At 44.0% G+C, this 14,572-nt stretch overlaps 1 pseudogene across 1 annotated transcript; it reads right to left on the reverse strand.

Moving 5' to 3' along the window:
• Positions 1–4,866: 4,866 nt before the first annotated feature.
• LOC143633533 (putative pectate lyase 18) lies at positions 4,867–6,462 on the reverse strand (annotated as a pseudogene). The gene is made up of 3 exons (XR_013153685.1): positions 5,820–6,462; positions 5,500–5,636; positions 4,867–5,366 (listed from the first exon to the last, which is right to left on the reverse strand). The product of XR_013153685.1 is annotated as a putative pectate lyase 18 (transcript).
• Positions 6,463–14,572: the final 8,110 nt, after the last annotated feature.

Raw genomic sequence — 14,572 nt, forward strand, 5'->3', positions numbered from 1 at the left:
AATGTTTAGGTCGAATCCAACACGGCAATCCGACCCGATTGAAGTGCTATACGCTCCGGACGAACTTGTTTTAGTCCGTTTCGGCCGTACTTCCGCATCAACGTCCGGCGCCACCAGCTCAACCCACTTGGAACACCTTTTCAACCTCTCCCACAACTTTACATCGTCCCACGTCTTCTCCGTCCCATACCTCCGCAAACACTCCTGCTTCCACTCTTCGACAGTGAAATTGTAAACCGCCAAATCATCACTGCCACTTGGTCTCATACGACCGTTGTTCCTGTTGAAAAGATTAGTAAACAAGCCGACAAATTTTCTGATTTCGGACCACTGACCCGAAATCATATCGGGGTTCCGCTCTGTACTCCCAACGAGCGTATAGAACGTCTCCCTAACCTTTGTCCAAAAAATCTTGCTCTTTTGGTAGTCGGCTTCAAAAGGAATAAATAAATTTGTAAGTCATTTAACTTTTTTATTTAACTTTTTTATTAAAAATCATTTTTAAAAACGTTAAAACAATTACCGCAACGCCGATCCTCAGAAATGACTATCCAAGCCCGACACAAGGCTTCCTTCTCATCCGATGACCACGGAGTGGTTTTCCGTTTCGTCCTCGGAGTCGAAGCCGGTCCCGACCCGTCAGTTGCAACTTGTTTTTTCCGGTGGGCGCGTCTTCTTTGTCCCGTAGCTTCACCGTGTGATTCTTGTGTCTCCGGAACAACAAAGTTAGGAGACGGTTGTATGTTGGATGGTTGAAAGCCGGATGATTGTTGCGGCTCCGAATAAAACATCGGTTGGTGCGGTGACGACCATAAATCGTCGTCAATATAATCTGAATCTAGGTTTGGGTACCAATTTCCAGCCATGTTTTTAAAAAAAAGTTTGGAAGATGGGTTGATTTTGGGCTTTTTTTTGAAGTTGTGGTAATTGTTTTATGTGAAATGGGTTATATATAGGAAGAACAAACTTTTTTTTTTATTAAATAAGAGCCCAACGGCTCATTTTTAAGCTCCAACGGCTCTTTCACGTTTTCCCATGCCCCTTTACGCCATATTTGTCCCGCGAACCACCTTGCGCCTGCTTTGTTTTTCGTGCTCGCGCCCCTCTCGCGCCCCGGTGGTGTGGTGCTCGCGCCTGGGGGCGCGAGCGGAGGGGCTCTCGCGCCCCGTTAAAGCCCCACACCCCTCAGCCTAACAATACTGTTTTGTTTAATTGGTGTTCGAATCACATCTCATTCATAACTTTTTTCATACATCTTTCTTTTTTAACCTTGCATTCTAATTTATCTGTAGCACATAGCATACTCCTATTTAAACAAATTTTAGAAACAATAACCTACATTATCTCCACCGTATTCCAATAAATTAAATTACGATACATATTCCCTTAGGTAACGTTTGGTATGCAGTAATGATATGGGGAATGGAATGATTTATTATCTGGGGAAGAAAAAAAATGGTGTTTGGTTACTCAATGGAATGGAATCATCATTACACATGGAATCTCATTCCATCAAAACAATTTCTTCCCACCCCCCATTCTTTTTTTTCATTCTATTCCTCTGTCACCCTACTTTCTCAATAACAACACCACCTAACAACCACCACTACCGTCGACACCACCACTGGCGCCACCACCACCTTACCACCAGCATTACCATCGCCACTGCCGCTGCTAATAACGTCGTCGTAACCACGGCAATCATTGTCACTGTCGCTGCTTGACCATCACCGCCACCACCACTGTCGTTGCCTGACCATCACCACCGTACCATCGCCATCACTACCAATGCTACCACCGCTTGACCACCGCCACCCCTGCCGCCTGACCGCCACCACCACCACCATTTTCGTCGCCGAAGCTACCACCGTCGCCATTATAGTTTATTTTTTGTTTTTGTCTTTTTTTTTGTAAAGAGTATTTTAAGATAGGAATGTTTTTATTATTTCTATTTCATTCATACAATTTTTTTTGGATGCTAAACAACGTAATAATTCATTTCATTTTTATAAGTAAACAAACAAGACAAATGAATGGTAATGACATTCCCCTGTTCATTTCATTTCTTCTCCCATTCCATTCTCCCTTCATTCTATTACCTCCAACCAAACATACCCTTAAATTTTATATTAATCTCTCTCATTTACTTAAACCTCTTCACTTTCTACAAACTTGGTAAAAGACATATTAATATTATGCAAAAAAAGTTGAGTAACATAAGATTACATTTGTTATATAAAAAACATAATATCGTCGATTCCATAGCGAAATAAAGTACGAAAGCTTTAGTATCAACAAATTATAGAAAAAAGGCCCCGAATTTTAGTTAGCCATTTCCTATAAATTCGACATCTCGTGTACTTGGCTGATGTAGGATTGCCCAAGGCTACACATATTGCCTATATATTTTTAAATGTTTTGATTTATTGAAAAGAAAAAAAAGTGTATAGCCAAAAGGGAGAAAATTGTACGGCACAGAAAGGGACCTTAACCGCTAAATCACACCCACCTTTGTTTTTGTTTTAATAAAGTATAGGTATAACTTTTGAACTGATATTTTTCTTTTTTTTGTTAAGTTATTAAAATTATAATTAAATAATTATGTATGTCTTAGACGAAAAGGATGGCTATTAAAATAATTAAATAAATAAAAATACTTTTAATATGAGAATAAAACAACACACAAAAATGTAAAACAAAAAGGACAAACTAGTTAGTTTTCATGTAATAAATAAACGAGCCAATGCACATTTTATTCGTGTATAATATGTACAAATGTCATTTTTACATGACATTCTAGATTAACTAAGCTTGTCGGTGAAGTAAAAAACAACAACATTCGAATTCACGGGACATAATCTCTCACTACGTGATCATTATAATAATCTTTACCAACCATTCATTTGGAATTTGTTTATATATCAATATTCCAAGTTTCCAAAATGATTCTCAAATAGGTTAGGCCGATAAAAGACGAAGGCATGACTTTGTGATTCCATATAGTGAATCTTGAGTCGGAGTAACTTACGCCTAGTTTATTATTAAAATAATGAGTTGTAGTTTTAGTTACTTTTTTCATCTTTTTTTTTCTTTGTTAAAGATTCTAGTGTACGTATATGTTAACTGTTAATTGAACATACAATCTATGCCTTATATGTTATGTATGATACTGTTTTCAACCGACCCTTATATTTTTGAACAATGGCCTCAGAAAAATATTTGAAAGTTTGCGAGTGATCATGTGTGTGCGTTTTGAGATATAGTGGATGAGAATTATTGTTTGTTTACTCTCTTAAAACCGATCACATGTTATAAAGAGATTGGGGGGGGGGGGGGGGGATTAGAGAGGAAACTAGGTAGAGAGAGAGTATAAACTGTGAGGGGGGAGTGAGAGAGAGATATATATATAGAGGAAGGGGAGAGAGAGGGTATAAACAGAGAGAGAGAGAGAGAGAGAGAGAGAGTAAACAGTTATATAAATATTGTATAGAAAATAATAAATTTGGTATAAAATTTCTTATAAAAATTCATAAATTTATACTTACGAAAAGAAAACTTGAACTAATACAAATAAAATTTTAAGCATTACCTAATTATAGTAGGCGACACCGCATAAAAAAATTTAGGATAACCCATAGTAAAAATAAGAGCAACAAGTTTGACGTTAAATGCATTACTCATTGAGTCATTCCCTATATATTTTCAACTATCACCGACACATTATTGTAAAACTAGCAAGACCAACTTTCATTAGGGCTCTTCATGTGTGTAGACAAGTCAAGGCAAACTCAGACTCGACTCATTTTCGATACCAAACTAAAAATACGAGCTTGAGCTAGGCTTGACTTTTAATAAAGAAATTTATGAAAGATATTCAACAAAATAGAATCAAATTTTATTTATAAGGGTTATTAGTGTTAAAGTGATTGCTCTGAATTAAATAAATATAGAACTAAAAGTGCAATATACAAAACACTCCATTTGTAACTTTAAATTGTAATATGTAGAATCAACAAAAGATAAAGGTCTTTAAACCCATCTAATCGACAATTATCAAAACACATGAAACCAAATATTAAAAAGTACTTGTATATATAATAAAATAGAGTAAAAGATAAAATGATTCAAGCTAAATCGAGCAGAGCTAACGAGCAAGTCACCCTTGACTTGGGCTAGGCTTAGTTTTTAAACAGAGCCAATTAGAGCAAGATTTTTTCAACCAAGATCCGAGATACAAGCTTTTTAACAACCATAACCCGAATTCGTCTAAAATATCTATTTCTCCATATAACCCGAATTCGTCTAACATATCTATTTCTCCATATAAAAAAGCTTTCTATTTTTATAGTGACTTTTAAACATCTATAAGATAATTATTAGGTATCCACCGACTAATATGATTTTGTCGTTGCCTATTGTTACTTTATATCAATGATGTATGAGATATATTTAATCATTAATTTACTTTTTCACCAGAAGGAATACCGTGAGGTACACACAACACAACATTACGCCACGTATTATTTTTCGTACATATATGAACTTTCAGCTTATAAGAATACATGTAATGGGCTAACGTCGTTAGTCACGTAATCTATTTTGGGCGTTAAACACAGTCTTGCACGAGCGTTTTGGAGTCGATGACAAACATTGGGAAGGGATGGCTGTTTATTTAATTTCCGTAGCCAATAAAATCAAAACACCTCACACGCACACTTAATCTTCATTTATTTTCATGTAAACTCATAGTGAAATCACGCATGCTTACGTGATAGTGACGTGACGTGACGTGACACACGTTTTTACTTTTTAATTAAACCGAAACAACACAGACTAAGCTAAAGTCTTAACATAAAATTTGTCGAATAGATATAAGTTTTATATGTATACATGACAACACTACTTAACTTGCCTAACCCAAACCACTCAGTGTCCAAAATGGAACATCCAATAGTTTCCGTAGAGTGGCAAGCCGAGGTTGTACTTGGGTACAACATAATCAAAATCAAAAGGCTTCGAAAAGTAAAAGTGAAAAAAAGAAAAATAAAAATAAAAATAAAAATAAAATAAAGCTATCCCTGCAATTAATAAAGGGAAACCCGAAATAACGGGTCAAAATTATGTATTTGTTTATCGTATTTTGATCAGCAACGGGAGCCCTTTCTGCAAACAAGGGCTCCAGCATTGGTCGTGAGGGCAGAAACAATCGACGATGGCCTAGCACCGAGGCTTGAAGCCCTTGAATAACTAGATGAAGACCCAGCACCCGAAGGCATAAAATATGCACCATTCAACATCAAATCCCCTTCAGACCTCCAATTCCAATGTTTCCATTGGTCCTCCGGTGCATCCTCGTGTTTTGTCACCTACATCATATTTGCATTTTTAGTAAACATGTATATCATTTTCCTAAATCAAATAACTAACTTAGACTTTCGTAGAAGTTGTACACTACACACCAAAACTTGTACAATATTTAGAATCTAAAAATCTTATTACCTCTTTGCTAAATCTTCTATCCGGTGCTAAGAATCTATTCCCTTGGCTATTGATGGTAGGGTTTGCACTACCTCTAGTTGCGTACATCTCCCAATGTGTAGTCATTGTTGACCACATGAAAGTAACCATGTCGGCATCTACAATTAACGTTAACAAATAAAACATAAATTACACTTTATTCTTATTATAAAAATACTATATGTTTTCTAATCCACGTCACACCACCATTCTGGGTTTGTATTGTGTAACACAATGCTGCATTGTGCTACACTATACAAATCCAGAATGCGGTTAGGACATAGTACAACAACAAATATTACCTTGGCATTCTTTGGACCAAACCTTCACCGAAGTGATTAAATGCAATTGTGGCTTGCATGTTCTTGTCTTGCTCATAAGAATCACTATGGCCTAAAAGCATCACTTTATCATTGGTGGGTCATGTAATTGTTCGATAATGTAATTGCGGTGGACCCCATGATCGCATCGATCAACCCATCAGCGCATCCCGATAACGAACAATGATCGACCCACACATGACTTCCTCCAAATATCGACACGCCATCACCATCCGAAATCGTCCTCCACCCAAAATGTCTAGGGGAGCTCCGAACCATCGCGTTCCCTCCCGGCTTACAATCGTGAATATTAATCCCATGAATAATAATATTCGTAACATATTGTATAGTAATGCACGGTCCACCCGCTATGTGCACACTCGCACCGCGACCATCAATTGTTTTAAAACTATTCATAATCAACTCCTCTTTGAGTTTAATCACCATGTCGCGCTGGAAAATAATCCAGAGCGGCTCATCCTGGATGACGGCGTACCGTAACGTCCCTGGTTTCGGGTTTACGGCATCGTCGTCACCCGAGTCAGTAACCACGTATATCTTCCCGTCTCTACCGCCAACAGCCCCTTTCCTAAACCCAATGGCGTAGTCCGCCAGACGCTGGCGATTCTTCTCCCAATTGGGGTCGCACCGCCAGCAGTCGTCAATCGGGTTTCCATTCCCGCAGGACAGGAACCCGAGATTACGCCTAGACTCATTCAAACTCCTAGAAAAACATAAAGTTGAATAAGATTAGAAAATGTACATGAAGAAACACTAATTGACCCCGGGCAGATCACGGATAATCTGGGGGTTAAATAGATGTTTCCCACGAGGGGTTAGGTCCGGCAAAGATGGTTCTTCTGATGACCTACAAAACAGACACCGTGAGCTCGTCACTGAGAAGAGGGGGTACCTCCTTGTAACCACCCTCCGGCGTGAGAATCAGACTAGATTGCTCTTGAATATAAGTGTATATTAAGAGATTGCTAGAGAAGATAAGATAATGAGATATCAGATAATGTAAGATAATGTAATGTGTCCATACCATTCCAAGGTGTTGGAGTATTTATAGCCGAAGGTAGGTTTCCAAGAAGGTACAGCCGGCTGAATAGTATTCCTGTTGTGCCAACTGTGGGCTACGCACATGCCATGCTGGTAGTTGGTGGGTAGGCAGCGGCTGATAGTGACCAGGCCGGCTGTGTACTATTCTTTTCCACAAACTGCAGGCTATGCACGTGCTACGACAGGTTGGTGAGTAGGCAGCGGCTAATAATGACAGGGGTTGGTGAGTAGGCAGCGGCTGATAGTGACCAGGCCGGCTGTGTACTGTTCCTTTGTCACAGTGAGCTGTCGCTGCTTTGGTCAGACCTTTTGTCCATACCTCAACAGGTACAGTACAAAAGGTCCTCCAGTAGCGTACGAACTGGCTCATTTGGGCGGGAGTATTCCCGGCTTTGGGCGGGAGTGTTCCCGGCTTGCTCACTCCTTCAGGTGACATTACTGAATTATTTAAGAGTTAAGTGCCTTGTGCGTGTAGCCTTGCTGCGCGGGTAGCCTTCCCTGATGGCTAGTATCCGTTACTGCGGGAACAGGCGGAGTACGTCGACCATTGGGAGGCTTTTCCTGCGGGAACAGCTTGCGTACAGCGCGTAAGGACGTCACGTCTCTGAGCATGGTGGGTCCTGCGGATCCAGTTGGTTTCTGCGCAGACGTCTCTCTTCAAGGTGAGTCTTGCGAGTTTAGCCTTTGCGCAGACGTCCCTGTTGAAGGTGAGTCTTGCGGGTCCAACTGGGCTCTGCTGGGACCTACCTCTTCAAGTCCCCCCAGTCCAATGTTCTTCTCATGAATTGTTAATAAGTGAGGTGAACTTTTGGACTTAAGCAAAGGGTTTTGAAAAGGGTTTAGTTTTAAGGTTTTCCATGGGGATTCTTCCCGCGGAAGTCCTAATGTCACATGCAGAAATTCCCGACTTTTCTGCTTGATCTTTGGGTATGATGCGGGTAGGTCTGTAACCTCCTCGCAAGTCAGGAGCGTTGAGTTCCACTTGTGTAGATTCTCCATGAGGTTTTGGTAGTTTTGAACATAGTGATCAATTATGTTAAAACAACCAATTCCATCTTGGAGCTTCCAACAATCTAGTTCTCGACGTTCCCGCTATGCGGGGATGTTATTCCCGTTTCCGCAAGCATGGCCCAGAAGATCCTTCTTGGTTTCAATTCCCTGCGGAGTGCTAGGTATGTGAAGGGTTTCGCATTGACACTGTACCCGCACTCGTCTTATAGTTACTTTACTTCCAAGGTATTCCTAGCTTCAATTCCCTGCGGGTGCTAAGTATGTGAAGGGTTTTGCCTTGACACTGTACCCGCACCCGTCTTATAGTTACTTGGTTGCCGAGGTATTCTTGGCTTCAATTCCCTGCAGGTGCTAAGTATGTGAAGGGTTTTGCCTTAACACTGTACTCGCACCTGTCTTATAGTTACTTGGTTGCCAAGGTAAGGGGTATAGTCCCGCTTACTTTTGAATCTTTTTTGAATCTTTTTGAATCTTTTTGAAATTTGAAGAGTTGGTGAAAGGATAAGAACAGTCCAGACTATTGAAACGTCGTCCGACGGTTTCTTCTGACAGTTTCAGGACGTGCAGGAAGTTATGGCGACGTGACAGTATATGGTCATTCCAGACGCTTTTTCAGGCGCGTGGGCGCGAGTTTTCGGGCGCGTGGCCGCGAAGTTTACGGTACGCGTCCTGTCAACAGTTGTTGCCAGCTTGCATATTCCACGTGTCATAGTTTCATTGCACCTGCGTTTTCCTCTCTCTTCCGCATTAAATTCATCGCATTCATTGCGATGAGTATATAAAGGGAGGAGAGGTTGCATCTCAACTCACAGTTTCACCTCTCTTCTTCTTCTAAACGATTTCCGGCGAATACACTAACTTTTCTGTCGAGCATTCTCCTGAAATCGTTCTTCTTTACATTCAAAACATGTCTTCCGTTCATGATCTTGAGGCTACCGCCGAGGAGTCTGACATGTATGCCGAGAATCCGTCGTCTACTGATAAGGACGATAAGAGTACTGCTGGTGAGTGTCAGTGTGCTCTTACCGTCGACCTGTACCAGTACATTGTTAAGAAGTTCATGCTCGAGCCTTTCGAGCCTGAGTTTCCTAAGCCTCATCAGACGGTGTACGATGCCCCCAAGGGCAAGATAGGGGTGTATGCCGCATTCTTCGTTTATGGGAATCTCGGTTCCCATTGACGAAGTTTGTGTACCGTGTTTTGGAGAGACACGGTGTACATCTGACGGAGGTACACCCAATGGCGATCGCCAAGATTCGCCATTTTGAATGGGTGTGCCTCATTCTGGGCGTGGAGCCCCATGTCGATCGCCTGATGACCTTCTATTCCTGGAGGTGCATCCAGGGGTGGTATACCTTGGTCACTCGGATCAAGGGTTTGAAGATATGCGCTACCAAGCGCAGTCTTCGGTCTTGGAAGCGGGAGTTCTTATATATCTTCGCTCGCGTCGTCCCCATAGCGATGACGTTCAAGAACGGGAGAGCTCTCCCGAACCTTCACGCCTTCAACTATGAGGAGGCGGAATGGTTCTCCAAGATTTCCCGGGTCCAGTCTCCGGTTTACCGCTTTGCGGAGTCCGGGATGGTGATGCTCGGGATGAGCCGGGTGTGGAAAGATGTTGGGGCGGAGGCGCCACAGGTTCCCATCGTCCTTGAATACGGTTTGAACTCTATCCCTTACGGTATGCTTCATCTTCTTTGCTAATTTAAAGTTTTCTTCTAACTGTTTCTTTTGTTTTCAGAGGGAAACGACCTACAATCATTCCTGCATCCGCGGGAGGCTGGTGGTCCCGCTCGGATGGGTACCCGTGCTCTTGATGAGAACGAGTTGCCCATCTTGGAGCAAACGGCGGATCGGTTTGTGGAGGTCTACCCGCCGGGCCACCCGATTCTGAGCGCCACGCGGCCAGGTAAGGAGTTATTTAACCCTCGCCCTGTCAATGCTCAAACCTCTGCCGGAATTTCCTCTAATTTTGTCATCTTCTGATGAGGAATCCGCAGATGGTCCTTTCTTCACGCGGAAGAAGAAGGCTGCTGGCGGGAAGGGTAAGGCGAAGGTTGCCTCTACTGCCGATCAGGGGAATCGGTCAGAGTCAGAGACCGAGAGTGAAGAGGTGGCGGGGAACCCTGGTGGTGACGAGACCACTGTTCCGGAGGTTGAGACAGCTGTCACCTACGGGCAGCCTAGTACGACGGTGAGCGGCGTGAAGAGGCCGGCTCCATCGGGTTCGTCCCCGCCTATCAGAACCTTCAAGCTGAAGAGAACTCGTAAGTATAATTTTCATTTACTTTAACTGCATATCCTTCCGCCATTATATTTAACTATTTTTTGTCTTCATGCAGGCGTGGATGCAACTGCATTCCAGGGTGGAGCGGGGAGGAGCACCTCTGGACCCTTGACGGTAGGTTTGGTCAACCTACCCGAGGCGATGACCCAGGCGACTGCGCCTGCTTCAAGTGTTGGTTCAGTTGCTCACTCGGTTGAGGCAACTGTTCCAACTGTAACATCATCCCCGCCGGCTGTCAGTGCGCTCTTCACGGAATCCTTCACTGAGCCGGCGGTGATATTTTCTGCGGGTTCTTCCGCAGCGGCGGCCACGGTTGTGAGTTCACCTCCAGTGAGTTCACCTCCGATGGTCTCTACCGCAGCGGCTTCGACCGTGCCTCCGGCGCCGGCGACTACCTCGTCCCCGGCCGGTTCAGCAGGTATGTTCGGGGGTTCAAGCCAATCTCTGCCTCCTTCCCATCTGCCTGACCTCTTGGATGGATATCCGTTAGGTTCGGGTGATGGGTTTGGCGGCTACCGGCCTACTGTCGACCCTACAGGTGCGTAGGGTTATTTTAGCCTTTTTATATATATTTTTGTTTTTTATCATCTTTTCCTAACTGTTTTTTGTTTTTGCAGTTTCGGATTCGAATGAGGTGTTTGTTCCGCGGTGGAACATCCGCCGGGGAACCACCCTTCGGACGGCTGTGGATTGCGTCGAGTGGGCGCGCCACGCCGCCCCCAGTGGTGCACTGGGAGAAGCTATGTCGAGCTACCAAGAGGGTAGGCTGACAAACGAGCTTCGAATTCTCTTTGCCCGGATGCAGCCGCGCGTCGAGCTGCTTTGTCGTGAAAACGACAAGTTAAAGGCGGCTCGTATCCAAGAAGTAGCTCAGGCGCGGGCTATCCGGGAGGAGAACAGGAGACTCTCCGCCGTTGCTGCGGAGAAGGAGAAGGCCTTCAAGGCCCTCGAGGTTGAAGTTCAGGCCTGTCTCGAGGCCCGTTCCAAGGCTACCCAAGCTGTTAATGAACAGCTTCGGTTGGCTAAGGAAACTGCACGGAACGCAACTGAGAGGGCCACCAAGGCTGAAGCTGTTGCTGAGCCTCTACGCACTGAGAATGAAGAGCTCAAAGCCAAATTAGAGAGGCTCCAGCAGGCTCATGATGCCTTGGCCATAGAAGATGCCAAGAAGCTCCAAGAGATCTTGGACCAGAGGGGGGTGCTTGACCACACTGAGCGTAAGCTAAAGGGCGTCAAAGAGGCAGCAGCCAAAGATATGTTGCTTACCAACCTTACAAAGAACGAAGCCGAACGCGCCCGTAATGAAGCTCAAGCGGCCCTCCAGGAGGCTCTGGTTACCAAGGAATGGCTTCTACGAGAAGCGTTGTCGCAGGTATGCATAGCTTCATAATATCTTTACGCTTTTCTTTGTACTTAGAAAAGGTTTTGATACTTGTATTTTTGTTTTGTAGGTTGTGCATCGGGTCTTCACGGACACATCATATGACGATGCCATGAGCGCAGCCCTCAACGCTTCTCATGAGGATGGGGAAAAGGCTGGCTTCCTGCTTGGTCTAGGGTTCGTTGAGAAGAGCATCCCGCCTTCCAACTTCTCTTTATATGATGTGGATACTGAAGCTGTATATGACCAAGCAGTGAACCAGTATGCCGCTTTCCCGCACCCGGTGGTGGAGAAGGTGAACGAAGTTGCTGCTGCTGATGATGGGCTAACCATTCTCAAGACCTTCCTTGAACCGCCACAGCCAACTGATGGTGCGGGTACAAGTGGGTTTGGAGGGAGTGGCCCTGAAGCTTGATCTTTTAAATCCTTTCCCACTGTTAGGATAGATTTACGTCTTTGTATAGATTTATATTCTTGTAGGCGGGTAGATACCCGGCCATTCTTGTAACAGTTGAAATTTTATGGAATATAAATCTTTTGTGCGGGTAGGACCGTCACTCTTGCTTTATAAACGTTATACGACTTGCTCATGCATATTATAGTTTAATTTGGCACTTGTTTTGCCGCATAAACAATATATGATTCGCTTGTGCATACTTTAGTTTAACTTAGCAATTTCTTAAGTACTTTGGATAAGTTAACCTTTCAACGTGGCAGATAATAGGTTAAAGTTTTGCTTCCTCTTTCGTGATTGTGCGGGTAAGACCGTCACTTTCACTTAGTAGGATGGCTAAACTTTACCTATATCTGACCTGCGTGGAGGTTTTCCTCATCTTTTAGTTAAGAGATTTTCTAAGTGTTCTGAATAAGTTAACCTTTCGACGCGTGGTTGTCAATAGGTTAATGTTCAGTTTCCTCTATCATGATTGTGCGGGTAAGACCGTCACTTGCATTTAGTAGGATTACCAAACTTTACCTATGACTGACCTGCGTGAAGGTTTTCCTCATCTTTTCCTTAGAAATTCTTGCCGTTTTTTGTGTTTATCCGGGTTTTGCCGCCTTCCACACGCAACGACTTCTTTTCACACTTATTTATGCGGTGAATACCGGCATATCAGTGTTTTGGATAAGTTAACCGTTCGATGCGCGGTTGTCAATAGGTTAACGTTCAGTTTCCTCTATGATGATTGTGCGGGTAGGACCGGCACTTTCATTTAGTGGGATGACTGAACTTCACCTATAACTGACCTGCGTGAAGGTTGGCCGTGTTTTGTGTTTATGCGGGTTTTGCCGCCTTCCACACGCAACGACTTACTTCCCCACTTATGTATGCGGTGAAGACCGGCATATCAGTGTGGAAAGTTCATAAGTATAAATGTAAGATTATCAGCGTCAATGTGACAAGGAGAATCATTTCCATTAGAAGTGGCTCTAGGCCTTTTCTTTTACAAGTTTGGAATTGATCTACATGCACAGTGTAATTGAGCTCCCTTCCATGTTGTTTGGATGGGAGTGCCATCGAGCCGATATGCACTTGGTTCGGAATCTCGTTGTTTACGCAGTATGTAGTCTCCAACATTGTAGCTGTAGTTTCGTGTTTTTCCCAACTGGGGTTCTACACGCGTTGGCCTACTCAGCATCCTTTACGCCACGAGGTGTGCGAGTTCTCCATCTCTGACGAATGTCTCGATGATGTCTTTCAAGTCTATGCATTCGTCGGTGTTGTGGCCTTTTGTCCTGTGGAAGTCACAGAATTTGCTCTGATCAGCGTTGTGACGCTCTCGGATTATTGGAGCCTTTGGCCATGGGAGCCTCTCGGTGTCGAAAATTACGGTGACGCTTTTGGTGAGCGGCATCCATCGGGGGTTCCGGTTCGACGACTGCCTGTTGTCCTTTCCGCCTAACCGAGGGTGCGAGCCGGATGAGGTGTCGAAGTTTACCCTTGACTGCCAAATACCTAGCTTCCTCTTTTTGTTTAGTCGGGCGGTAAGGACGTTATTTTCTCTTGTTTTATGGGTGTAGAGGTTTGTGCTTTGGGGAAGATCTCTACCCAGTTGCTTTTCCGTTTCCGCGAAGCGTTTAGCTGCTGTCATGATGGCATCCCATGTGGATGGCATGCCATCTTTACCCGTTAAGGTGCGGATGAGCTCTGGGTCTTTCGCGCCCTGGATGAAAGCAGCGCGAACAAGATCTTCGCTAATACTGCCTAGACTTAGCTTCTTTGAATTGAAGCGCGTGATGAAGTCTAGTAAAGACTCATTCCTCTCGGATGCAGTTGAGGATTGTCCATTGCTCTTCAGTGTACTTTCTTTGTTGACTGAAGTGTTGGCTGAACTTCTGTTGGAAGTCTGCCCAATCGTAGATGTGATGGACCGGTAGACGGTCGAACCACGCTCTGGCTGCTCCAACCAGCATCATCTGGAACATATAACACCACGTGGGTTCCGTCCAGTTGCTGACGGTTGCCCCCGCTATGAATCTCTTCAAATGATCGTCTGGGTCGGATATACCATCATAGGTGCCGATGTTGGACATCTGTTTGGCACTTCTTGGGGCGATTGCTTCCGCAATGTCCCTTGCAAACTTGGAGGTTCCCGCTTTTGCAGCGGTTGGTCTGAAGGTTTTAGAGAAGTCACGTGGGTTTCCACCCGCGTTTTTTGGTTTGAAGGTTTCTCCAAAATTCCTTCTTGGTTGGAAGTCCGTTTCCTTACGCTTCCCTTTCGCCTTATGGCAAGGGTTTACGTCGGTGTCGGATTCCTCCGAATCATCGTCCAAGTACTCGCACTCATTGCTCATGTTGAGCTGTTGTCGAGTGCTTCCGAATTCGTCAGCCTGTTGGAGTGAACGTAAGCGTTCATCCAACTCAGCTTGGAATTCCCTTTGACGTTTTTCCGCCCACGCTTTAACTTGTTCAAGTGTTTGGCGGGGGGCCCTCGTCTGTTGTCTTTCCACCTGGGTATCAATGAATCCCAGAGGAGGATTATTTACTGCACT

The sequence above is a fragment of the Bidens hawaiensis genome, unplaced genomic scaffold, assembly GCF_021521415.1.
Source record: "Bidens hawaiensis isolate Kalapana, Puna unplaced genomic scaffold, B.hawaiensis_p1.1 tig00006773_1, whole genome shotgun sequence".
NCBI lineage: Eukaryota > Viridiplantae > Streptophyta > Magnoliopsida > Asterales > Asteraceae > Bidens > Bidens hawaiensis.